At 48.4% G+C, this 24,178-nt stretch overlaps 2 long non-coding RNA genes across 2 annotated transcripts in view; one reads left to right on the top strand and one right to left on the bottom strand.

The window, feature by feature from the left end:
• The window catches only part of LOC109380473 (uncharacterized), a 9,718-nt gene extending 2,191 nt beyond the window's left edge, over positions 1-7,527 (top strand). The window contains exons 2-3 of the long non-coding RNA XR_002123493.1: positions 7,127-7,197; positions 7,439-7,527. This is a non-coding gene — a long non-coding RNA (uncharacterized LOC109380473). The remainder of the gene's footprint in view (positions 1-7,126; positions 7,198-7,438) is intronic.
• Positions 2,486-7,482, bottom strand: LOC109380468 (uncharacterized). Its single transcript, XR_002123485.1, has 3 exons — positions 7,408-7,482; positions 6,771-6,941; positions 2,486-3,294 (listed from the first exon to the last, which is right to left on the bottom strand). It is a non-coding gene; the product is annotated as an uncharacterized LOC109380468 (long non-coding RNA).
• Positions 7,528-24,178: the final 16,651 nt, after the last annotated feature.

The raw sequence follows: 24,178 nt of genomic DNA, 5'->3' as shown, positions 1-24,178 counted from the left end.
AGACAAGTTGCTGTCATTTTGTTCTTCAGTCTAGTTGTGGAGGACGTTGCTTCACTGGCCCATGTTGGTATTATCATTGCGCTCTTCCCGGGTGAGGCAGGTAGGTCGCTGCCATTGGACGGCCACTCACAGCGGCTCACAGCAGCTCACAGCAGCTGCTGGCCACTCATGGTAGCTTATGGCAGCCCATGTAGCAGGGGCTGCAGCCTACGTAGTTGCGGGTGACTCAGGGCAGCCCAGCTTCAGGTCAAGCTGTTGTTCACCATCTTAGCTGTAGAGGGAGCAGCATAACTGGCCCATGTGGGATCCGAACCTGTGGCCCTGCTGCTTAGAGCTCATGCTCCTAAGCCAACTCTTAACCAACGAGCCACTCAGCTGGCCCACAGATGTGAAATTTTGAAGAGCATATTTGTAAGGGGTGTCCTAGGATTAAGATACTGGGCTACCCCTACACTATTTCTTGAGGCTCCCATTTTTTGAAATTTACTGGAAAATGTGATACCACTGGTTGCATTTCAGTTACACAAATGACAGAAACCCAGCAGCATTTGCTTAGGAAAGAAGGGGAATTCATGAGCTCAGGTATGAAACCAAACAGTGACAAGTGCAGGAATAAAACAGACCTCAGTGAGGACTGGGGCATGAGACTCATATTCTTCCAGATCTCTAGCTGTTCCTGCCTGCGTCAGCCTGCCTCCCAGGCACAGCTCTGCCCCATTCCTCTCCATGCAAATGGGGTTTCTTTGGGAAGGTGGAGAGTGGAGAGGGGTGGTTTTTAAAATACTAATTTATTTTCTTTAATGGTCATTGATTTATTTAGTTTTTTCTTCTTCTTGAGTAAATCTTAATCATCTATATTTTTCTAGAAATTCTTTATTTCACCTATTTTCATATATAGTAGCATAAAGTTGCTCAGAGTATTATGATTCTCAAAACTTCTGTATCTGTAGTTTCATTTCCCTTTCGTTCTTTTTATTTTTTTTAATTTTTTTATTGTTAAATAAACATTTTAAAAATTAATTTCAGCTGTACAACACAGTGCAACAGTTATACTTTTTACCACTCAAAGTGACAACCCCCCTCCCCAAATCCCTTTTGTTCTTAATATTAGATATTTGTGCCTTGATTATTCTTTGCCTTGATTAATCTTGCTAGATGTTTGTCTATTTTATTGTCTTTTCCAAGAACCAGCTTTTGGCTTTGTTGATAATTTTTGTGATTCTTGATTTTCTTTTCACTTATGCTCTTGTATTTCTTGTTTACTTCTTTTCACTGTTTTTTAAAAGCTTTCATTTGTTGAAAGCTTTACTCATGTATGAGTCGTTTTAGAGTAAATGCATTTAAGCCTATATATTTCTCTTTACATGTCTTCTTCATTCCATTCTACAAATTTACTTACCTCTTTTTCCTCAAGTGACAAATATTTTGTAATTCCCATCGTGATTTCTGTTGATGTCTTTGAAGGGGCTCAGTAAGTAACTTCCCTTTCCTCTCCTGGATCCTGAACTGAGAGGTAAGACAAACAGCGGGAAGGCTGTGGCAGGGGTGGGGTGAGGGGGGGAATCTTTTTTTTTTTTTTAACTGATAAGGTTGGAAGATGAGGGTAGATGTGACAGCTAAATGGGTTTCCTAATACTGGAAACAGAGATTTAGCAGTCTTAACCTCTAATCACTGTAATGGTGGGTGGCGGTCAGAGACTGACCACTGCCTGTAGGCAACTCCCAAGTGAAAGGAAGTAGTTGGTAAGTCAAGCAAGCCGATTTTATTTTGCCCACATTGACTAATCAGCTAGGTCACACACACACACACACCCCCACCACCACCGTGGGGCAGAGAATGGAAAGGGGCAGAGACCGGCTGGTAGTGTTACGCTAATTCAGCTCTCTCCACATAGAAGGAAACATCAGAACAGGAAAGAAATGTTCCTATTTCCTGTTGTACCTGTGAGACTCAGGAATGTGCTTTTTAGTTTTCAAAGCTACAGCTGTTGTTGTTTTTAATCTGCCTTTGTTGTTGTTGACTTATTTAGAGGATAAGTAGTTAGCTATAAAAAGCTTACTATTGTTTAGATCTTTTTAGTGGATTGTTACTTCTATCATCCTATAGTGTCCCTCTTTATCTCTATTAATATTTCTTGGCCTTAGGTGTTTTTTTTTCTGATATTAATGTTATTATGTTGGTTTTAATTAGTATTTGCCTGGTGTATCTTTTTCCATTATTTTATTTTCAGTCTTTCCCTTTTCTTTTGCTTTAGAGTGTTACTCCTAACCAGCATAACACCGTATATTGTTTTGTTTGTTTTGATCCTATATGACATTCTCAGTCTTTTAAGAGACAGATTAATTTATATTTATAATGCTTGTTGATATATTTAGACTTACTTCTACCATTTTATTTCGTTGTTTTATTTACCCAAACCTTTTAAAATTATTTCTCATGTTCTGCCATCTATTACATTTATAGTTTTCTTTATTCTCCTTTTTTCTTTGATAGTTTGGAAACTATAGCTTTATGTTGGTTGTTTAACTGGTTGCCCTTAAGTGTTTACCTAGAAATATATTTTCCTAACAATGTTTAAGGCACATGACTCATATGATATTTCTATTGGACAGCACTGCCTTACACGTTGTTAGGAAAATATAATTTCTAGGTATGAATATTAAATATTTAAGGGCATCCAGTTTAAACACCAGGAATACAGCTATCCAAGAGATATTTTTTGTTCTCAGAATGTTCCTTATTAATAACATCCTGTACTTGTTTAATGTGGGCTATATCGCTTATGTCCTTGATGATAACTGATACATCAAGGTTTTGGCATTTTCTTCTCCTTATCATCATCATCTGTGTTCCCTCAAAGTGACTTTCTATTTGTTATTTTTTGTCTCCGGGTTAAGTGCTTCCCTCCTGTGCCTGGTGAGCCTTGACTTTTCTGCACATGGAGGCTTCTCAGGGCTCAGAGTCTGTTGCCTACCAAGGACTCCTCTGGAGGTGATCTGGCTGGGCTCTTTCGCTGGGCAACTTCTGATGTCACTGCCTTTAGATCTTTCCTCCTGGGTTTCTCAGGTCCACAGAGAATTGACTCTCAGTCTCCTGTCTAGAAGCTCATACTCAGCCTGGTTACCAGTTGGGAGTATCAGTATTCAGTGTGAAGATTCACGTCAGTCCCCATTTTCATGAGATGCCTGTTCCCTTTGACTGGATCTTCCCTTCTCCGGTGCAGAGTCCCTTGCTTTTACCCACTCCAAGGAATAAACCATCCGTCTTCTGTTGGGATGTGATAGAGGCAGTACCTTGGGGGATGGGATCTTGGTTATTAACTGCTCTTTAAAGTGTTTTTCAATAAATCCTCTGTGGTTCGATCTGGTTTTTTTACCTCTAGTGCCAGAAGTACCTGGTACTCAATTCCTGAGCCTTTGGGGGTTCTGTTTGTTCTAGACTTTCCTCACTGTCACCTTAGGACTCAATATCTTGCATCCACTAAGTCGGTTTTCACTAATTGGCCTGCTTCCCAATTTCAAAATGATCCCATTTTCTTTGTCTTTGCACTATTTTAAAAGGAGTTTCAGAAGGAAACAGGGGTAACTGCGTGTGTCTAATCTGCTATCTCTTACCAGAAACCCTTGCTGTTCTTTTTTCATTATATTTCATTCTTTTCAATAGCTCCCCAAATTTAGTCATTTTGACCATAGCGATTTTGTGGTCTCTATCTGCTGGATCTATCACTTAAGGTCCCTGGGGTGTCCACTCCTACTGTTGGTTTTGCCACTCACTCTTGTTTATGACTGCTTTTGTTTTGTAATTTTTTCTTTGTGAGCTCATCTGCAAGGACCTTTGTCTGTGGGAACCCTGGGCAGCTGGGGGTGGGGGTGGGTGAGGTTACCGCCCTCTAGGGAGTGTTTGCCTTTGTTTCTGCCCAGTGCCCAGGGGCATTTCCAGCCAGAGGCCTCTTTTTGAGTTACTCTTGCTTTCTGAGTCCCCAGGCACACCAAGAAGCAGGGCGGTGTAACTTTAAATCCCAAACCCCTTGAGGCTGAGTCTACAGCAACTAATTCTCAGGGTATTTAGTGTCCCATCCTATACCCAGGCTGTACAGATGACCTTCTGGCTTCTTGGTGATCTGTCTGAGCAGAGAGTGGATTTTTTGTTGTTTGTTTTTTATCCTCCTCCACCTTTTCGCTGAGAATATAACTCTGGAGAGTTTGGCGTGGAGGTGGGTCTCATTTACAATTCCTGGCTTTGTGGAGCCCAAAGCTTTGGTTCTTGTCCACACAGAGGCTGTAAAATTCAACCCCTAGGCCGCTGAGACGCACAGCCACCCTGCCATGCCCGCCTAGCGTCACCAACACCAGCCTTTCTGATTCCTGCTCTGGTTTTCAGCCACTTCTTTGTTTTTATCCCTGGGGAGTTCCCCTCCTTTCTTGCAAGCTCAGCCATGCATTTAAAAGGATGTTTGTTATATTTTAGCCACCATTTCCAAGTGGTATTTTGTAGCAGGAGAGTTTTCTGCTGCCTAACTCACAATACTGCTGGAAACCCAAGTCCTGTGTATTTTGTTTGTTTCTAATGTCTTTTGCATCGCTGTATTCCCCACAGCAGAGCATCAGCAGAAGCTCCGAGAATACTGGGTAAATGGAATTGAATCGCTACGTTTCCACCTAATTGGCGATTTTGCCAAGGGCCACAGCACAGCCAGTCGGGGTTCCTATGGCAGTCCTGCTGGGAGCAGGAGTCTCAGAGAACATTCCAGACCCATCCTGGGCTGGACCCAATCTACCGTTGTACCGTCTGATGTCCATCCAGCCCTCCTAGGCATTCTGCCCTCCAGCCACACACCTGATCACAGGCTCAGTCTCACCTTTCTTTGAACTTGCAGTCCCCACACTCCCCCACCCCCAACCCCTCAGTCAAGTACTGGTCCCAGCCTCCTGAGGCGGCGCTGTGGAGCTTTCTGGCTGTGCTTACTGTCCGGTCCCCTCCACCGGACTTTGCATTCCCCCGGGTGAGGCCTATTGCTTTTCTTCCTCTCTGTATCTCTGACATCCTCACCAGAGCGGCGTAAACACCCGAGACGCTCAATAAATGTGTGTCTAATGCGTGAACCAACAAGCTGCGTTCCCACAGAACCGGCTCCAAGCACCGATTTGGGGTTCCATAGAATTAAAGTAACTGTTACCACCTGTAGCTAAACCCAACCTTAACCTCCCTACCTCGTGTGGCAAACACCAGCCCTGCCCTGGAGAAGCAGAACCATCCGCTGGCATCTAAATAGGGAGGTGGTAGGTCATTTGGGTTAAAATAGACTCTAACTCTCCCTAGAGCAGGCAAGAGGAAGCCGACAAGGGGGAGCCTTGGCGCTCCTTCCCAGCCACTCCCCTCCTGCGCCCTCTCCCCGGTGGGTGGGGTTCTGGGGCCCAGGTTTGAGAAGAGAGATCTTTTTTCTGCAAGGGGAACTGGGTGCACGTCTCCCCAAAGCTTTGGCCCCAGCAACATTGTCTGCCAGGGCAGATGGATGAGATAAAGGTTGCAGTGACGCGTTTACAGTGAGTATACAGAGTGCTTTCGCTCCATGAGCTCTCTCTGAAGACATACTGGGAATGGACTAGGCCAAGGCCACACAGTGGGGTAGGGGGGTGTTAGGGCTGCACTATGCAGCACAGCCGCCACTGGCCACGTGTTGCTCGCTACTGAGAAAGCACTTAAAATGTGGCTAGTCTGAATTCAGATGTGTCTTAAGCGTAAGATACACACCGCATTGCAAAGACTTAGAATGAAACAAAGTAACTATCTCAATAATTTAAATGTTTATGACATATCAAATGATAATATTTTGGGTAGATGAGGTTAAATACAAATATTATTAGAATGAATTCTACCAGTTTTTTGGGGTTTTTTTCTTTGTTTTTACAAAGCTACCAGAAAATTGAAAATTACCTGTGTGGCTTGCACGTGCATTTGCGGCTGGAGGCCTGTTGCTACTGGACAGTGCTGGTCTAGAGTGTGGGCCGGTGACCTATAAGCAGACCCCATTTACCACCCACGGCCACTGCAGAGTGGGCCAGCTCCAGACACCTCTGCAGGCTGTGGATCAGATGTTGTGGGCTTAGGTGTCAGCGGCACCACTTACGAGCTGTCTGACCTCCCCTTGGACAAGTCCCTCCACTCTGAGCCCCAGTTTTCTCATCCGTAAATGACACAGTTGTGTTCATAGGGGAACAGGGTAGTTTTGAGGATTCGAACAGAACCCTTCCGGTCGCCCATCCGTATCCTCGTCGCAACTGCCACCAGGCTGTGCACAGTGCAAGGGCGAGGCCTGGGCTGCAATATCCTGCTCAGAGCAGGAGGCTAAGAAGTCTGTGACGAGTGAATGAGGGCTTGTCCAACACCAGGTAACGCTGGCTTTTCACTGAAATAATTCACTTTGGCTGTGAAGACGAGCCATTCTCAATCTATTTTCCACCTTTGCATGTATATCATATTCATGAGATGCATAGCCATGGACGCAAGCAGATTTTGAAAACTCTTCCTGTCCTCACTTGGGGTCCTTTGAAAGCAGAACCTGAGTTAAGGACTTGGGGTGACCTCGGGAGGCAGGAGAGCAAGGCGGGGAAGGAGGAGGAGCAGTGAGGGAGAGCCGATTTCCCTGGGACCCCGGAAGTATACAGAACGCCTCCCAGATTGTCCTGGAAGACGGGAGGAGAGAGCATCTACCCACTGGCTCCTCTCCTCCATTGCAGAATGGTGTTTCATGGACCTTTTCCCCACTCACCTTCTGAGCTGTGCTAGTGGCTTCAGGAGGCTTTGGGAAAAGCTCCAAGGCAGAAAAGCACCTGCTTGAGGTCGTACACCTGTCCGTGTGAGTTAGGACGGTCCACTTCATTGCAGCTGAAGTCAGAGGTGGGACAAGGGGATGTGATGTGGTACCAAAGTGTTACAGTCCCTAAATTTATAAACACACAAAAGAATTCACGACTTCTACGACAAATAGATGAAGATCAGTAGTTGAACTTAAGGGCAATGGCTTATGGGTAGGTCTGGAACGCTAGCTGAAACCTCATTCATTCATTCATTCATTCATTCACTCATCCATCCATCCATCCATTCATCCATCCATTTTTCACCCAGGGTTTATTGTATACTGCCTCTGGCTCAGGTCCTGGAACATTCCAGAAAGGACGGCAGAATGAAAGAGAGAGGTGAGTATGTCATTGTATCAACCAAGTGGAACCTTTCCTAATTCATAAGTTAGGCAAGTCACTGGCAAATTTCAATCCTCTAATCTTCATTGGTAGCAAGGTACGAATGCTGACTGTCACCCATTGTTAGTGACAGCACAACCGAAAGCCCCAGAGCAGGGTTCAGCCTCTTCCCTGGGTCAAGGAGGACTTGAAAATAAATGAACTCACCCCTTCATCCTGCCTTCCTGTGTTCACTCAGCAGGTAGCCCCTGAGTGCCTGCTTGGTGCCAGACTCTGTGCCAGTTCTGGGGCGTGGTGGTGAAGGTGATGGAGCCCCTGCCCTTGGGAGCTCATAGCCTGGAGAGAGAGAAGGTACCATCCTTGCTGAGAATTGAGAATCCAAGCCCTAGGGAGGAGGGAGGGGGCTGCGGCCTGTTGGGTCTTGGAAAGCTTTCTGGAAGAAGTATAATCGAACATTCACCCCGAGGCCTCTGGGCCCCAGATGTGAGCTTCTGGCACAGACCAGACCTGGATGAACCCCATAACTGGCTGCTTGGCAGAGGACATTGGCAAACTCAGGCTTACTCTGGATCATTTGCATATCATTTGCATCTATCTGCATATGCGGTGGCACAGCCTGGTCTCTTATGCATTTAAATTGCAAGTTATTTGTCTCTTTTTGAAAGCTCTCATTTTTTTCCCCAAGGGGGGTTGGCGCCACTTTCCCAACTTGCCCTTATAATGCAAGACTTGAGTTTCCCCAGCGCAGTGCAAGGCCATAGATCTTGGGGTGCAATATATGTTTGTAATTCTGGCTTTCAGAGTACTTTGTTATTTTTAAGGGATCCGAAACAGCCTGGTGCAGAGCGTGTATTGGGCATGTGCACCTTGTGGTACAGATGGGGAAATTGAGGCAAAAAGATATTTAACTGAGGTGCCCAACCTCACTTCTATATTGGAGGCAAGACCATGGCTAGGACTCTTGATTTCTGATTCCATGTTGACAGGGCTTTTAGAGGTTATCAGTTTGTGAAGATATGTGGAAGTCCGTCTAGAGAGGGGCAGGAACTTGCCCAAGGCCACACAGCTAGTCCAAGATGCAGGCTTGGCTCCCACAGCTTAGCTTGAAGATAGTGGGCCCTTCTGTGAAGGGTCTTGTTTTGGCTGCTGTGTCAGTGGCCTCTGCTGCTTCAGAGAGTACCCTCCCCATAAATGCCAAGTGTATTGATTTCTCCTTACTTGGGTCACTGTTTAAGTCTGGTAAATGAGTGTCGCCCAACCCAGTCCATCCCATTCGATCAAGACCTGATGTAGCCCAGACTTGAGCTGGCAGGAGCCCTCATTGGTTCTCCAAATGGGGACTTCGTGCTGCCCAGGAGGCACAGTTTGGGCCATCCCAGAGGGTATAGATCCCTCCCTACACTCAGCAGACGCACCCTGACATGTCTGTGAAAACTAAACTCGTGGGCATCAGCTTGTATCTTAAAATGTGTCAACAGAGTAGAATGGGGACTTCCTAAAGGTCAACATTAGGTGTAGCTGACCGCCATGTCATTTGGAGAGCTTTCCTTGTAGGAACAGAACCACGTAGTTCACTGCTAATAACAGCCCCCACTTATTGAGCACTTTTGTGCAGGAATGGTGCTGGGCTTTCACTAAAGTTACTTCCATTCCTCATTCTGCAAGACAGGGACTGTCACTCCTGTTATACAAGAGAGGCCACTGAGGCTAAGTGAGATGAAGGGTTTTGTTCAAGGTCACACAGCAAAGTATCAGGGTCAAAGCTCAACATCAGGGGTAGCTGGCTCCAGACCCAAACAAGAGGGCCTGTGTTTTCCACTAAATCATATCACTTTCAACGTCAAGTCTAAAACTAGGCCTAACAAGAGCACTAATTTATAAATCTTAGGCAGCATAATGTAGTAATTTATAAAGCGCATATTTGCTGGTGGTGGAGGGATAGTTTATATGAGATCAATTTCTGCTGGTAACAATAATAAAATCTGGACAAAATATATAAAACAGATTGATTAGGAACTACTAGACAGTGACCAAAAGCAGTCAGAAACTGGAGAGAATGTGACCCTTGAAACAAAGAAACCATACTGATGAGAGACTCATTTATCTGGCTTTTCCCCTGAAAGCATCCTCTAGTTTATGTAGTGCGTGGAGGATAGAACTCAAGCAGAAAGCAGAAGCCTTATTCGTTGGCAAGTAGGAAATTGGAGCGCAGTGCCTCAAGAGCAGCTAGAAACTGAGAGAGAAAAATCCCAGAAAAGAGAGCCAGAAAGGGAGAGAACTCCCCTCAAATCCTTGGCTGATTCTGGCTTGGAGCATGACTCCAAGAAGCCCAGGGGAAAACACAGCCTGAAGGATGAAAATACTGAGCAGAGATTTCTGCAGCTGCATGGTACCAGGGAGACAGATTTTCTTATTCAAATCTCACCAAGTTAGAGAGGTTTGGCAGACTTTTGATTGAGATCCTGGGAGACCATGACTTAGGAGTAAGGACCAAAACAAACCTTCCAAACAAATTCTAACACCAAGCCTCCACAGGATCAAGGTGAGTGGCCAACAATTAAGCAGGACAACATGCAAAAGTTTCCAGAGAAAGATAACACAATCCAGAATCTCTACAAGGTATCATCACAATGTCCAGTATAAAATAAAAAATTACTAGATATGGAAAGAAACAGGACAATGTGACACATAGACAAGATTTTTTTAAAAGTCAGTAGAAACAGATTCAAAGACAACCCAGATGTTGGAATTAGTAGGCAGACTTTTAAATCATTATAATAAAATTTTTAAAGGATCTATAGGAAAAGACAATTAGAATAGATGAAAAAAAGAATGGATGAAGACATAGGAAAATTTAAGAGTGCATTAGTTTCCTAGGACTACCCAAACAAAGTACCATAACCTGGGTGGCTTACAACAACAAATGTTTATTCTTTCACAGTTCAGAGGCTAGAAGTCTGAAATCCAGGTGTTGGCAGGGTTAGTTCCTTCTGAAGGCTCTGAGGAAAAATCTGTTCCATGCCTCTCTCCTAGCTTCTGGTGGTGACTGGCAATTCTTGGCATTCCTTGGCTTGTATGTGCATCACTCCAATCTCTGCCTCCATCTTCACACACTGTTCTCTCTGTGTCTGTTTCTTCTTATAAGGATACCATTCATATTGGATTACTTACTCCAGTATGACCTCCTCTTAACTAATTACATCTATAACAACCCTATTTTCAAATGAGGTAATATTCTGAGATACTGAGGGTTAAGACTTCAACATCTCTTTCGGGGGGACTTGTTTCAACCCATAACAAAGGGAGATGTGGAAACTTAAAAAAAAAAGAATCAGATCAAATGCTACACTGTAAAATATACTACCTGAAGTCAGACATTCATTAGATGAGATTAAAAGCCATATAAACATCCATTGGATGAGATTAGACCCAATTGAAAAGGACCAGTGACTTAAAGACAGATCAATAGAAATGATCAACACTAAAGCTCAAAGAGAAACATTACTGAAAAAATAAATATAGCCTGAGTAACCTGTGGGACAGGATCAAGCAGTCTTAACACACATGTAATTGGAGTCCCAAAGGAGGAAAGGAAGATAGTGGGACAGAAAAAAATATATATATGATGAAATAGTGGCTAAGAATATTTCAAGTTAAAAAAATCAAGGAAGTTCAGAGGGCCCGCCGAGTGGCTCAGTTGGTTAAGAGTTCACTCAAGAGTGTGAGCTCTAGGGGCCGGCCGAGTGGCGCGATGGTTAAGAACTCGCTTGGGATGCCAGAGGGTCCCGGTTCGGATCCCACATATGAGGGCCAGTGAACACTGCCCTCCACAGCTAAGATGCTGAACAACAGCTCAACCTGGAGCTGGGCTGCCGTGAGTCGCTGGCGACGGCGTAGGCTGCAGTCCCTGTGGCAGTGGGTTGCCATGGGCTACCGTGTGTAGCCAGCAGCCAGCGTGAGCGGCCAGCAGCCAGCGTGAGCGGCCAGCAGCCGCAGTCGTCCAGAAGCCGGCGACTGATCCGCCTCGCCCTGGAAGAGCGCAGTGATGGTGCCAACTTGGGCAAGTGAAGCAACGTCCTCCACAACTAGATTGAAGAACAAAAAAACGACAGCAACTTGTCTGTTCCCCTTCCCCAATCCCCCAGCACTGCTCCCATCCCCCCAATTCCCCAATAAAAATCTTAAAAAAAAAAAAAGAGTGTGAGCTCTAAGCAACAGCGGTTCGCGTCCCGGCCCGAGCTGAGCTGCTGCTGAGCTGCCAACAGGTGGCAGGATGACTCAGCTAAAAAAAAAAAAATCAAGGAAGTCCAGTGACCCCTAAACAGGATAACAACAGAGAAGAGTATACTCAGGCACATGATGGTCAGACTGCTGAAAACCAAAGATCAAGAGAGAATCCGGGAAGCTGCTGTGGGAGAGGTGGGGGAGACAATTATTATATATAGGAAAACAATGATGGAAGAGACAACAGACTTCTCATAAAAACAATGCAAGTCAGAAGACAATGGAACACCTTAAAAGTAATGAGAGAGAAAAAAAAATCTCTCAATTTAGAATGCTATCAGTGAAAATGTCTTTCCAAATGGAAAAACAAAAACATGCTTGAGTACATAAGACGGTGAATTTGTTTCCAGTAGACCCGCATTATAAGAAATGCTAAATGATGGTCTTTAGGCTTACGGGAAATGTTGCCAGATAGAATTTCAGATTTACAGGAAGCACTGGTAATGGTAAATATGGGAGTAGATACGAAAGACTTTTCCTTTTCTTAACTTCTTTAAAAATCAACTCCTTAAAGCAAAAATAGCAATGTTTTCTTGGATCTCTAACACATATAAAAGTAAAATATATGATCAAATAACACACAGGACAGGGGAGGATAAAATGGAATTCTATTTTTGTCAAGTTCCTACAGAATACATGAAGTGGTGTGTTATTATTAAAAGGTAGACTGTGATAACTTAAGAATGCACATTGTAACCCCTAGAGAGCAACCAAAAATATAAAGAGGAATAGCTAAAAAGCAGAGAAGACAGAATGGAATGGTTTTAAAAACTGGATTAACCCAGCAGGAGGCACAAAGGAACAAACGACCAAAGAAGAGAGATGACACATAGATAACAAACAGCAAAACCATAGATGTAAACTCATCCACAACAATAAATACATTAAATGTAAAGGGACTAGACACTCCAACTGAAAGGCAGATATCGTCAGACTTGATTTTAAAAACAGTCGTGTCTGAGTTCTTTGTGTGTACGTGGGAGAATTCAATTCTGAGCACAGTGCCTGGCTCACAGTGGATGCTGCTTAAGTGAAAACTCTGAACTTAGTTTACAAGTCCCACTTTCCTGGAAGCCTGTCAGTGAACTTCCTGTGAGGAGGCCCCAGCTGGCCATCCACACAGAATCCTGCCCAGCTGAGCGTCCATCCAACTGGACTTTGTTGAGCAATGGAGGTTATTTAACCACTTTTCAGGAGCAGGGAGTGACCCTCCTCCTTTACCAGCTTCAAATCAAAAGGGGAAGGAAGATTAAGGCACAAACAAAGGGACCCTCAAAGCCGGGACTGGAGCTGAGCTTTCCTGAGGCCAGCCGGGGTCAGCAGCTTGTGGGCAGTGTGGCCACCTCATGCTGCCCAGCCCCCTCGTCTTCCCTGGATGATGGCGCCAGCAGTCTGCCCACCAGTCTCCAATCCCCCAGGGCTGCAGGAAAGGCCTCTTTCCCCAGAGGCGCTCTTGCTCTTTGGCCTGGAAGGTCAGCCCATTTCTTAACCCTGGCATCTATTGCGTTGTCGGAAAAGTCATGACACATGTTTGCGGCAAATGGCAGTAGTTCGTTTTTGGAAGTACTAGAGCCATTCGCATCTATGTTACTGCTATGTCATTTGACAGCTGACAGTTCTAGCTTCATTCTAAAAAAAACTGAGCGATTTGGTTGAATTTTGGAGATTTTACAACAAGTTGAAGATGGAAGATCAAACTGTGCATTTTTGCCATATTTTATTGTTTTACTTCCATAAAGGGAAGAACGTGCATCAAGCTTGTGAAAAGTTGCATAAAGTTTACGGTGACAATGCTCTACAAGAACATCAGTGCCAACGATGGTTCACAAAATTTCGTGCTGGTGATTTTGATCTCAATGACACTCCTTAGTCAGGGAGGCCCACCAACGTTGATGACAACAAAATAAAGGCATTGATTGAGTCAAACCCACATTACACGACACGAGAGATTGCAGAAACATTGACATCCATTATTCAAGGGTTCACGACCACCTGAAGAAGCTGGAATATGTAACCAAGCTTGATATTTGGGTTCCTCATGAACTCAAAGAAGTTCATTTGATGACGCGTATAAACTTTTGCGAAATGCTCATTAAACGTAAGGAAAATGATCCTTATTTGAAGCGACTGATAACTGGTGATGAGAAGTGGATTGTTTACAACAATGTGGTACACAAACGGTCTTGGTCCCGACCTGATGATTCGCCTCAAATGACATCGAAAGCAGACATTCATCAGAGGAAGGTTATGTTCTCAGTGTGGTGGGATTTTAAAGGTGTCATGTTTTTCAAGCTCCTACCAAGGAACCAAACAATCAACTTGAATGTGTACTGTCGGCAATTGGACAGTTTGAACAAATCCATCATCCAGAAACGTCCAGAGCTTGTTAATTGTAAAGGAATTGTGTTCCATCATGACAATGTGAGACCACGCACAAGTTTGATCACCCATCAAAAATTATGGGAACTTGGATGGGATGTGTTGCCACACTCACCATACTCGCCTGACCTTGCGCCGTCAGACTTCCACTTATTTCGCTCTCTTCAAAACTCCTTGCGTGGCATAACGTTCAATTCAGATGAGGCTGTAAATCAGCACCTTGTTCAGTTTTTCACAAATAAAGGCAGGTCCTTCTACAAACGAGGAATTATGAAGCTCACTGAAAGATGGCAAAAGGTTATCAGACAAAACGGGCAATATATCATTGATTGATCTTTGTTCTTTATATAAATAAATGACCTTTGAAAAACAGACAAAATATATCATGACTTTTCCAACAACCCAATAGCTCCCTCCGGTCAAGCCAGGGCACCCAGCCTTTGGTCAGCAGGTTATGGGTACAGAACAACAAAGCTGTTCATGGGGCTGGAGCAGGAGAAGCTGCGTTAGGCTCCATCAGCCCAGGGTGGGCTACAGGCCCTAGAGTACCTCTTGCTAGTTGGTGGCCTATGTGGGCAAGGAAAGGGGGACTAGAGGGCCCTGACCTGCACTCCTGTGGGTTCTTCCCCTCAGACCATCTCAGGCCTCTCAGCTGAATTCAGAGCCTTGAGGACCAAAGAGCTATTTCCAGCAACTCCCTGACTGTCCAGTCCATGGGTCTCGCCCTTCTCCAAATCCCCACCCCTAACCCTCCTCCCACACCAGGGTAACCTCTACCCCGAATTCTAGCACCACAGACTAGTTTTGCCAGTTTTCATCCTTTATATAAATGACATCTTGGGCACACGATGTTTATGGGATTCGTCTGCATTGTGTCTAGATGCGGATCGCCCGTCCTTGGGGCTTCCCACCCACTCACTGTACGCAGCGTCTTCAGCTCATGTATCCGCTCTGCAGCTGCGGGGCATTCAGGTTCGCCCCATTCCAGGCTGTGATGATAGTGTCACTGTGAATATTAGTCGCATCCCTTGGTGGACACGTGGATGTATTTCTGTTGTGTATACGCCTAGGAGCGAAGTGCTGGGTGAGAGAGGAGAGCTGCTGGACTGGAGTAGACCTGATGTGCGTCCCACAGGGGTTGTACCAGTTTACAGCCCCACCACGGCACGTGAGTTCCAGCTGCTCCACGTGCTCACCAACCCGTGATATTGTCAATCTTCACTTTGGCTTTTCTGCTGTCTCAGGTGGTAGCTCACTGTGGTCCTAACTGGCGTTTCCCCTGATGAGTCACGAAGCTGAGCACCGTTTCATGCGTTTGTTGGTCATTTGGATATTCTCTTGGGAGGTACTTTAAGTCAAGTATTTCCCCCCATTTTTTCTCCTGAGTTGTCTGCCTTTTTCTAATTGATTTAAAAGGCCAATCTTCTCTGCCCCACACACTCAAAGTCACAGTGTCTGGGCCTGTTACTGGGGACAGGGTTTCAAACAAAAGACACTATGTTGCATAAAAGTAATCTGATTTGAATTGATTTCATATTTGATTGATCAATTTGTCCTGGTTTTATGGTTGTATAGAGCTACAAGGAGTTTATGGCTCATGTTGTGTTTGTACGTGTTTAAGTCACACCACGGTAAAAATCATTCCAGGCAGCAAGGAGGGGCCATGAGATACCCCCCTTCTCTTGGTAAACAGGAGATTTTCAAAACACAAAGCCAATCTGGTAATTCCCCTGCATGACTCAAAGGATCCCTTCTGTTTGGGATGGAGATAAGGCTGCTTAACTGGGCACCCCGGCCTCCCAGGTTGGCCTGGCACCTGTGCCTGCTCCCTGGTGTCACTCACTGAAGCTGTTTGCCTCTTTCTGGATCATGGCCTCTCACACCACGTGATCTCTGGGCACAGGCTTCCAGCTGTTGCTGCCCCCTACTTTGGAGCCGCCTCGGCCCACGGCTGCCCCCTTTGCTTAGAGTGAGTTCCTTACTCACAACTCAGAAAAATTGTCAATTCTCAGGGAAGCCGTCACGATGGCCCTGAAACCCACCATCCCAGCTGAGCAGTTTTCCTTCTTTGCATAATCTTAGCGGCAATTATTAGTTTATTTGTGGCATTTTCCCCTCCCAGACTGCAAGGTCCGGAAGGCAGGGATGCATTTCCCCGCCCACCTTTCTTTCTCCAGGGCCTAGGCCAGTCAGTGCCTGGCATTTGGTGAGGGCTCAGTAAACGTTTGTTGAGTGACTTAATGACTTGAGCTTGTGTACTTGTGTAACCCTCTCACTGTATTGATGCTGAAAGGCAGGGAGGGCCCAAGGTCACATGTAGGAAAGGGCCGGATCCTGACTGTGGTGGAGGAAACGCAAACCTGCGATAAAATTGTATAGAACTAAATACACACACGGAAGAGCCTAAGTAAAGCTGGGAAATCTGAATGAGACCCATGGGTTGTGTCCCTGTCTGTACCCCAGTTGTAATGTTGTCTTATAGTCCTGCTAGACATAATGTTGTCCCAGCTCTGCTTGTCCAACCACATGGAATGTGAAGAAAAGTCCCCTTTGGCCAGCAGCACAGGGGCCAGTCCATCTCTTCATGGGCCCAGAAGACCCTTAAGATAATGTACTCCAATTCTTTTGTGCTTCAGATGAGGAACCTAAGAGTCGAAGAGAGGACAGGGGCTGTCTAGAGTCACATGGGAAGGCAGAAACTCGGCTGAGTCTAGGACCCACGTTGCCTGACACTCCACACTCTTTCCGCTGCCCCTAACTTTCTCAGGGGCAGGAGCCCGGAGGGCGGGTTGGGGGTGGGGGTGGGGGTTGTGTTTCAGAGGCGAGAGAGCGTCTGAGTGTGGCTGGTGCAGATAGGGGTCTGATGACAAAGGCCTGCTTTGTTCTCCTACAGTCTCTCCCAGAGTCCCCTGGGGCGGTATGGAATTCCTGTCCATGGGAAGCTGGAAGACGATGGGGACATTCTGGAAGAAAGACGGGGGACACTCGGAGTGAGGCAGAAAAGATCATTCACAGCTGAGGAGATTGCAACGGCCTGACCTGGAGGATGTCCCACCGGTCCCTGGCCTGGGCTAGCTGTTGTGATGGGAGCGCTGATTGCAATGATTCACGTAACCCTTCCTGGGCAGAGGAAGATGACGTTATTTTTTAATCGAAAATTTTATTGAGATAATTATAGATTACAGGCAGTTGTAAGAAATAACACAGAGCAATCCCAGGGACCCTTTTCCCAGTTTCCCCGGATGGAAACGTCTAGAACAACAGGACAACGTTACAGCTGGGGTATGGAGAGTGACACAGATTTCCCAGTTTTACTTAGACTCTGTGTGTATTTAATTTTATACAATTTTACCGCAGGTTTGTGTTTCCTCAACCACAGTCAGGATCCATCACCACAAGCTCCCCTCCTCCTGTTTTTTTAGAGCCACACCCCACTTCACCCCCATCCAGCTCACCCCTAATCTCTGGCACCATCTTATCTGTCCTCCGCTGCTAAAATTTCAATATTTCAAAAATGTTATCTAAGCAAAATTGGAGAGTGTATAACCTTTTGGGGTTCACTTTCCCCCTCAGCAGACAACAGCATAATTTCATAGCCCCAGGTGGGGGCTGGGGAGGGTGTCTGTTATTCCCATTTTCTACCTGAGCAAACTGAGCCCCTGAAACTCCAGAGCCAACACTCTTGGTGACCACAGCAGGGAGCATTTCCTCAAGAGAGGAGCACCTTGGGTAGGCAGGTGAGCTAGGGCCGGGATGCAATGGCCCTTGAGCCTCCTTCAGTCCTACTGTGATCCAGCCTGTCCTCTGCCTGCCCTGTGTGTGTGTGTGTGGGGGGGGCAGCGGGGCCCCCTTCTATCCCTCCTCCGCCCCCAGGGCTGTATCTTCCTTCCACGAGGAGGTGACTAGGAGCTGCTGGACCAAGTCTCCTGTCTTGGGGCCCTGCTTGGCCACTGAGGAGCAAAGTGGCTCTGTCCTTTGAACTTCAGGTTCCTCCTGGATGAAGCAGGGGGAGGGGAAGGATCGGATCACACCCTGAAAATCCGTGAAGATGCAATGAGGCAACGTGTGAGGAGCAGTCAGCAAAGTGCCAGGCGCAGAGTGAGCCCCCAGTGCATGCCGCCTGCCTGAGGCCCCATTTGGCAATGAATTATGTATGGCCTTCTGGCAGCCCTGCTCACTGGGGCTGGCGTTCTCCAAGCTTCTCCTGGGCCTCTCTCTGCAGGCAGGGGCGCAGGCTCCCCAAGGGGGGCGGGCAGCATTCTTTGTCTCTCCTGTAGGGACCTGACCCACTTCTGGTGGCTGATGTCTCGGTCTCCAGAATGCCCATTTCACAGACCCAAGGTCTGGGATCATCTCAGGAACATAATAAGGATGATGATGATGATGATGATGATATAGCAACAGCATCTATAACAACAATAATGGTGATGGTACCAGCTGGGCTTTATTGCACCTTTTTGATGGGCCAGACACATTTAACAGATAATTAGTTGTTCCTGCTACAAAAATCAGAGTATCCACCTGTGCCGGCACTGTCCTAGGTGCTGGAGGCAGAGCAAGTGACAAAACAGAGTCCGGCCCTCACGGAGCTCAGGTTCTACTGTGGGAGAGCAGACAATTAACCCATGAGTAATTGATGACATTATATGTTAAGTGGTAGGGGCTGTGAAGAAAGAGAAAGGAGAACAAGACGGATGAGAAGTGATGGGGACAGTCAGGGCAAACCTAGCTGGGGGGGTGGCATTTGAGCACAGCCCTGAAGGAAGTGAGAAAGCTATCTCGTGTGATGTCTGGGGGAGGAATATTCCATGAAGCAGCAGTAAGTGCAAAAGGCCTGGGGCAGGACGTGAGCTTGTGTCCGAGGCACTGCAGGGCAGTGGTATGGTGGGAGGCATTGAATTCTCAGGGCAACCCTGTGAGCTGCCTGCGTACCAGTATTGCCCCATTTTAGAGATGAGAAAACTGAGTCAAAGATTATTCATAACCTTTGCTTTTTCGTATGCTTTGCTATAGATGTATTCCTGTGGTTGACTGCAGGGGTTGCCCTGCACTTCACTGTGGGTGTTAGGAGATGTGGTATACGTGTCACATTATTTTTCTACAACCAGAAAGGTTCTGGAACCATCTGCCAGGGATGTAGGGTCAGGGATGGGAAACCTGGGTGAGCCAGGTCTTCACCCACCACTCCTGCTACCAGACCATCCCCACCTGCCTCGTATCACGGGCCTGCTCCTGTTTTCTCTCCTGTATCAGGCTGCCAGCTCCGAATATCACATCAGCATCTCACAGCCTATAGACAAGAGGTGCTGTCTCCGCTTGCCCACAGCTCCCGACGGGGCCCATGCTGGGCATTCCAAGTGGGGTCAAGGCCAGAAAAGCCACGGCCCAGGCCTGTGGCCGCATGGCTCCACTCCAAGGCAGGCCCAGGTGGCAAGCACAGAGTCCATCAATGGATCTGCCAGTGTGGGCCCCAGCGGCCACGAGAGGTGTTCAGGCGTGGACCTGTGCTGCCTGACATGTCCAGGGATGGCCTGGATGAGAAATGAACGGTGAGCCTCCTCCTTCCGGCTCTACCTGGGGGTGCGAGGCAGCCCGTGCCTAGGGAGTAGGTACAGGATGACTCGCAAAAGGAAGGAGTGGCCGGAAATGAGGACAACTCTGCCGGGGAAGGAAGGCAAACCCGCTCAGCGGAGGCCTCCTCCCAGGGACAGCCTCCCTCCCTCCAGATCATTCTTCCTAATTAGTCCTCCTACCTGAGCCTCCAAACCTTCGTGGTTCCCCAGCCCTTGCTTCTGAAGGCCTTTTAGTACCTGGCCCCATTGTCTTCCTCCAGGAGCACACCGGGCTACCCTCACTCACCTCCAAGCCTTGGGCCACATTATTTTCCATGTCTGGCACCGAAGACAAACTTGTAGGCCAGCCCTGAACGTGAGGGAAGGCGATCTTTCTATAACTGCTCAGGGCCTCTCCATCCACCCTGCCCACTCCATGCCACGTCCTCCTGGTCATCACAGTCCTGCTTGCCTGCACCCCTGCAACAGTCTCCTGACTGGCCTCCGTGCCGTGGAGAAGTCCCAGCTCCCAGCTCCTGGCAGCCGAGGCCCTTCCTGATCAGCCGTGCTCCAGCCTCACGGATCCCCCCAGCTCTCTCCCCGCCGCCCTGCACCTGTTCAGAGTGACAGAGCTGCATAGGGTTCCCTGGTCCTCTCGCACTTTGGAGCCTTCTCGTGTGCGGTTTCCTCTGCCTGGAACACCTTTCCCTCCGCTCTTGGCCTGGCTCACGCTTATCCTCCAGGACACACAGTGTTGATAGGACCTCCTACAGGAAGACTTCTTGAATTTAGGACCCCTCCTCTTGGCTCCGAGAGGCCTTGCGTCTCTGGCACCCTCATACTTCTCTCTCCAGATTGAAACTGGCTGACCTGCCAGTCCCTTCTAGGCCATGAACTCATGAGGACAGAGCCTCACACTGGCCTCTGTCTCCCCCAGCCTGGCCAGGGCTGTGTGCCCAGGAGGTGCTCAGGCAAGCCCAGAGGGAAGATATAGGAAATGATATAGCAACACTGATGGAGCGGCTACTCCATGCCAAGCCTTCTGTGCGCAGCACAGCAGTCCCACCACAGGGCCTGGATGACCAAGGCTTTCTGATACCACCTGGCCACACCCAGCAGCCCTGGGCTCTTCTTGTTTAATTTGTATAATGGGCATAAGCTTGGATCCTGTCTAACAGCCCTGTGAGGATAAGGGAGATCGTTCATGTCAAGTGCTCATCTCAGCCCCAGGTATTCAGTCAATATTTAATATTCCTTTTACTGGTGATTACTGGGTTTCTAGAGCCAGCTTCTGTGGCTTCAAATATAGGTTCCTCCACTTCTGGCTCTGACTTTGGGCAAGTTACTTAACCTCCCTGGGCCTCAGTTTCCTCATTCTCTGTCTGTCTGTCTGCCTGTCTGTCTCTCTTTCTCAGGGCTGTTGGGAGGATTAAATAAATGAATAGGCGTAGAGTCTGCACAGTGGTTGGAGCAGGAAAAGGGCTGAGCAAACACTGGATGTTATTATTACTGTCTCAGGATCACCCTGAGGGCCTCAATTCTGATACTAATGAGGAGACTCTAGCTTCTGGGGAAACTTCCAGAGTTGCTGATCTGAGTTGGGGCAGGAACGGGATGTTAGAACCTGTGAAAACTGACTTTCCACCCCCTGCATCTCCTGAAACCATTCCATCCATGCTGTCAGAGTCACCAGGAAGTTCTTCCTTGTACCTATCCCAAATCCTTCCTACGCTGATTCATCTGGGTTCCCATCCACGCCTGGATGGAAAGATGAGGGTAGGAGCGGGATGAATCCTAGCAATTTCCAGCTCAGCCCAGAATCCAGTGAGGTGAGCAGCCCCAGGGGGTGACAGACAGCCACCTCAGTACCCCCTGAAGGTCTCCCAGCCAGAGCCAAATGCAAAACCACCTTTGTCCCCTGCATTTCAGGCCTTGGGGACAGACTGGGGTGAGTGTGTGTCTGCAAGTGGGAGGGGAAGAGGGAGAGAAATGTGAGGGTCTGAGCAGGAGGAAGGCTGGACTGGCCGGGGCAGCCCAAGAGGGGAAGGGGTATGGGAAACAGAGGGCGTGGGGCAGGGCCGCAGGGCTGGGAAAGGAGCCTGGGGAGGCCTGCGAGCCCGGGAGAGGGAGGCCTCATACCAGACACTGTCTAGACGCAGCAATTATTGTCAGCTCGAACACCCAGGCTCTGCCGGCTCAGCTGAAAGGGAGCTTAACAAAGAGCTGAGAGAGGAAGAAAGCCGGGAGAAAAGCGCCCGCGGAGCCGGCTCCTCGCCTGTGGGGCTCTTTCTCTGCCCGGTGACCACCCTTTGAGCTCCACAGAAATGCCCTATCAGGCCAGGGTCATGTGTGGGTTTGGGGGTGGGAGGCTGGGGTGCCCTGCAGGGGATGCATTTTGCACTTGGTTTCTTTATTTGGAGGATAGTGGCAGTGGGAACCGAACTCCCAGAGGAGAGAGCAGGCCTGAAAATTGGAAGCCCGTTCCACCTACCTTCCTGCTGACTAGCACTGGGCCACTTACCAATTTCTCTGAGCCTTGGTTTCCTCATCTGCAAAACAGGCACAGTGTTACTGCCTGGCCCACGGTGAGATGGTGGCGAGTTTACTGCTCTTCCACCCTGGGGGGCTGGAGCCCACACCCCTTATACCAGTGGGGGAACTTTAGGGTACCAAGTAGCCTGGGGACACGGTGCTTCCCTTGCTAAGGGCCTTATCTCCATCATTTCTCTGCCTCTGCCAATATGATCCCCACCCCCACCCCCATTTTGCAGATGAAGAAATGGGCACACAGAGACCAGAGCTCATGGCCAGTCAGCAATGGGTTTGGATTCAGGTTTATCCCTGAATCTTTTTTTTTTTTGGGGGGGGGAGAGGAGGCAGTGTGTTTTTCCAGGATCCATCAGCACCAAGTCAAGTAGTTGTCTTCAGTCTAGTTGTGGAGGGCGCACCTTCATGGACCATGTGGGAATCGAACAGGCAACCTTGGTGTTATGAGCCTGCGCTCTAATCACCTGAGCTAACCAGCCACCCCTATCCCTGAATCTTAACCGTGCCTTTAAGATGTGTACTCACCCTACGGGGTGAGAGGGCTAATGGTAGGCGGCAGGACTGATGGGAAAGCCAGAGGCCCATGTGATCCAAGAGTTTGCAGGTAGGGTGAGAGCCGCAGGTAGCCAGGCCACTGCCCTAGCTGCTGTCTGGAACCAGGCCTCGGCTGAGCCACTAGACTCTGGTATTAGGGGCAGCTCCGGGCTAAGCAGACGCAGCCTCCCATCCTGGGAGAGGACAGACCGGGCCCTGAGAGGGAAGTGGGCATGGGGGACCCTGGGATGTTGCAAAAAGACCTCCTCAGCACCTGCAGTAGTTACGGGTGCAGACATTGCCCTCCAGCCAATAACCCAGCGCCTTCCAGTTCGGCTCCTTGGGGAAGGGGTCAGATGTTGGTCCTGAGTTCCAGAATTATGGGGGAGAGGTGAAGGGGGTAGCACTGGGTTTTCAGAGAGGTGAGGGGGCGGGGGCAGGCGAGGGTCCTCCATCCATCATTCCCTGATCTGGCCAGTCAGGCCATTCCCTGGGCCTAGAGGGGTTGGATGTGTTCCCTGGGTCCTCAAGTGGAGGGCATGACACTTGGTGCAAGGATACTTGAACACACACACACACACTATCACACACTCATGCCCATCAAGTGCGCCCCTGACACACTCCAGGAATATATATGCCCCCCCAGCCTTGGGGTGCAGGCACTGGCTGCCTGAGGCTCAGCCCCAACTGGCTCTGCCACTCATTTGCTGAGTACCCTCACTGTGTCCAGTGCTGGAAAGTTACTTTCTGCACCCACACTTCTGAGGCTCAGCACTACAGGTGGAGTTCAGACCCCTCTGCCTGCAGTCAAGGCCCACCATGACCAGACTCAGCCCCTCTTTTTGGAAGATTCCACAGTACTACATGTGGTTCCCTTCACCCTTCTCCTCTCTGCTTTGCTCAAGCTGTTCCTTCAGCCTGTCCCCCTTCAACCCACCCCTGACCACCACCTCCCAATGCAAACGCCTGACCTCCTAGCAACCTGCTCCCCTTGGCCTCAGGGGACAGCACCAGCCTCCCTCCCGTTGCTCCTCCTGACACCTCCTTGGCTTCCTTCACCTCCCACATCAGGACACACCAACTCCTGTCCTCTGTACCTCCCAAATCATCCAAGGCCAGCCTCCCCTCTGTCTCAGAGGCTACAGCCCCCGGCCAGGCTGCCGTCACTCTCTCAGGACCTTGGTACCACTTCCCTGGGGTCCACTCTTGTCCTCTACAGTCCTGAGTGAGCTTTGCAGATCTCGTCTCCTCTCTTTGCTCTATAAACTCTTCCAAATCTTCCAGCGGCCTCCAGGACAGAGGCCACACTGACCTTCTCTCCACCTCTCAGGTCTGTGCCTTGGGATCCCATCCACAGGGTCCCGGTCCCTGCCCCTCCAACAGTCACTCTTCACCTAGTTAGCCACCCCTGGTCCTCAGGCACTCTTCCTCAGGGAGCCTTCCTATGACCCCTGCAGAGGTCAGGCCCCTGGGGCCAGCCCTCCCAGCCCCCTGCACTGTCCCCTCCCAGCACACTGTCTGCTTATCATTATTTAATGTATTATTCATGAGAGTTTGTGCAGCCTCTGCCTCTCCTGCAGGACTGAGAGCCCCATGTGGGCCCAGGTGTGTCTGTCTTGTTTGTCTCTGTGTCCCCAGCACCTTCCCTTAGGCCCCTTCTCTGGGTTTGCTTTTCAGCCTGG

This window comes from Hipposideros armiger, unplaced genomic scaffold, assembly GCF_001890085.2.
Source record: "Hipposideros armiger isolate ML-2016 unplaced genomic scaffold, ASM189008v1 scaffold_3, whole genome shotgun sequence".
Classification (NCBI taxonomy): domain Eukaryota; kingdom Metazoa; phylum Chordata; class Mammalia; order Chiroptera; family Hipposideridae; genus Hipposideros; species Hipposideros armiger.
This window is presented reverse-complemented; position numbering and strand designations above follow the sequence as displayed.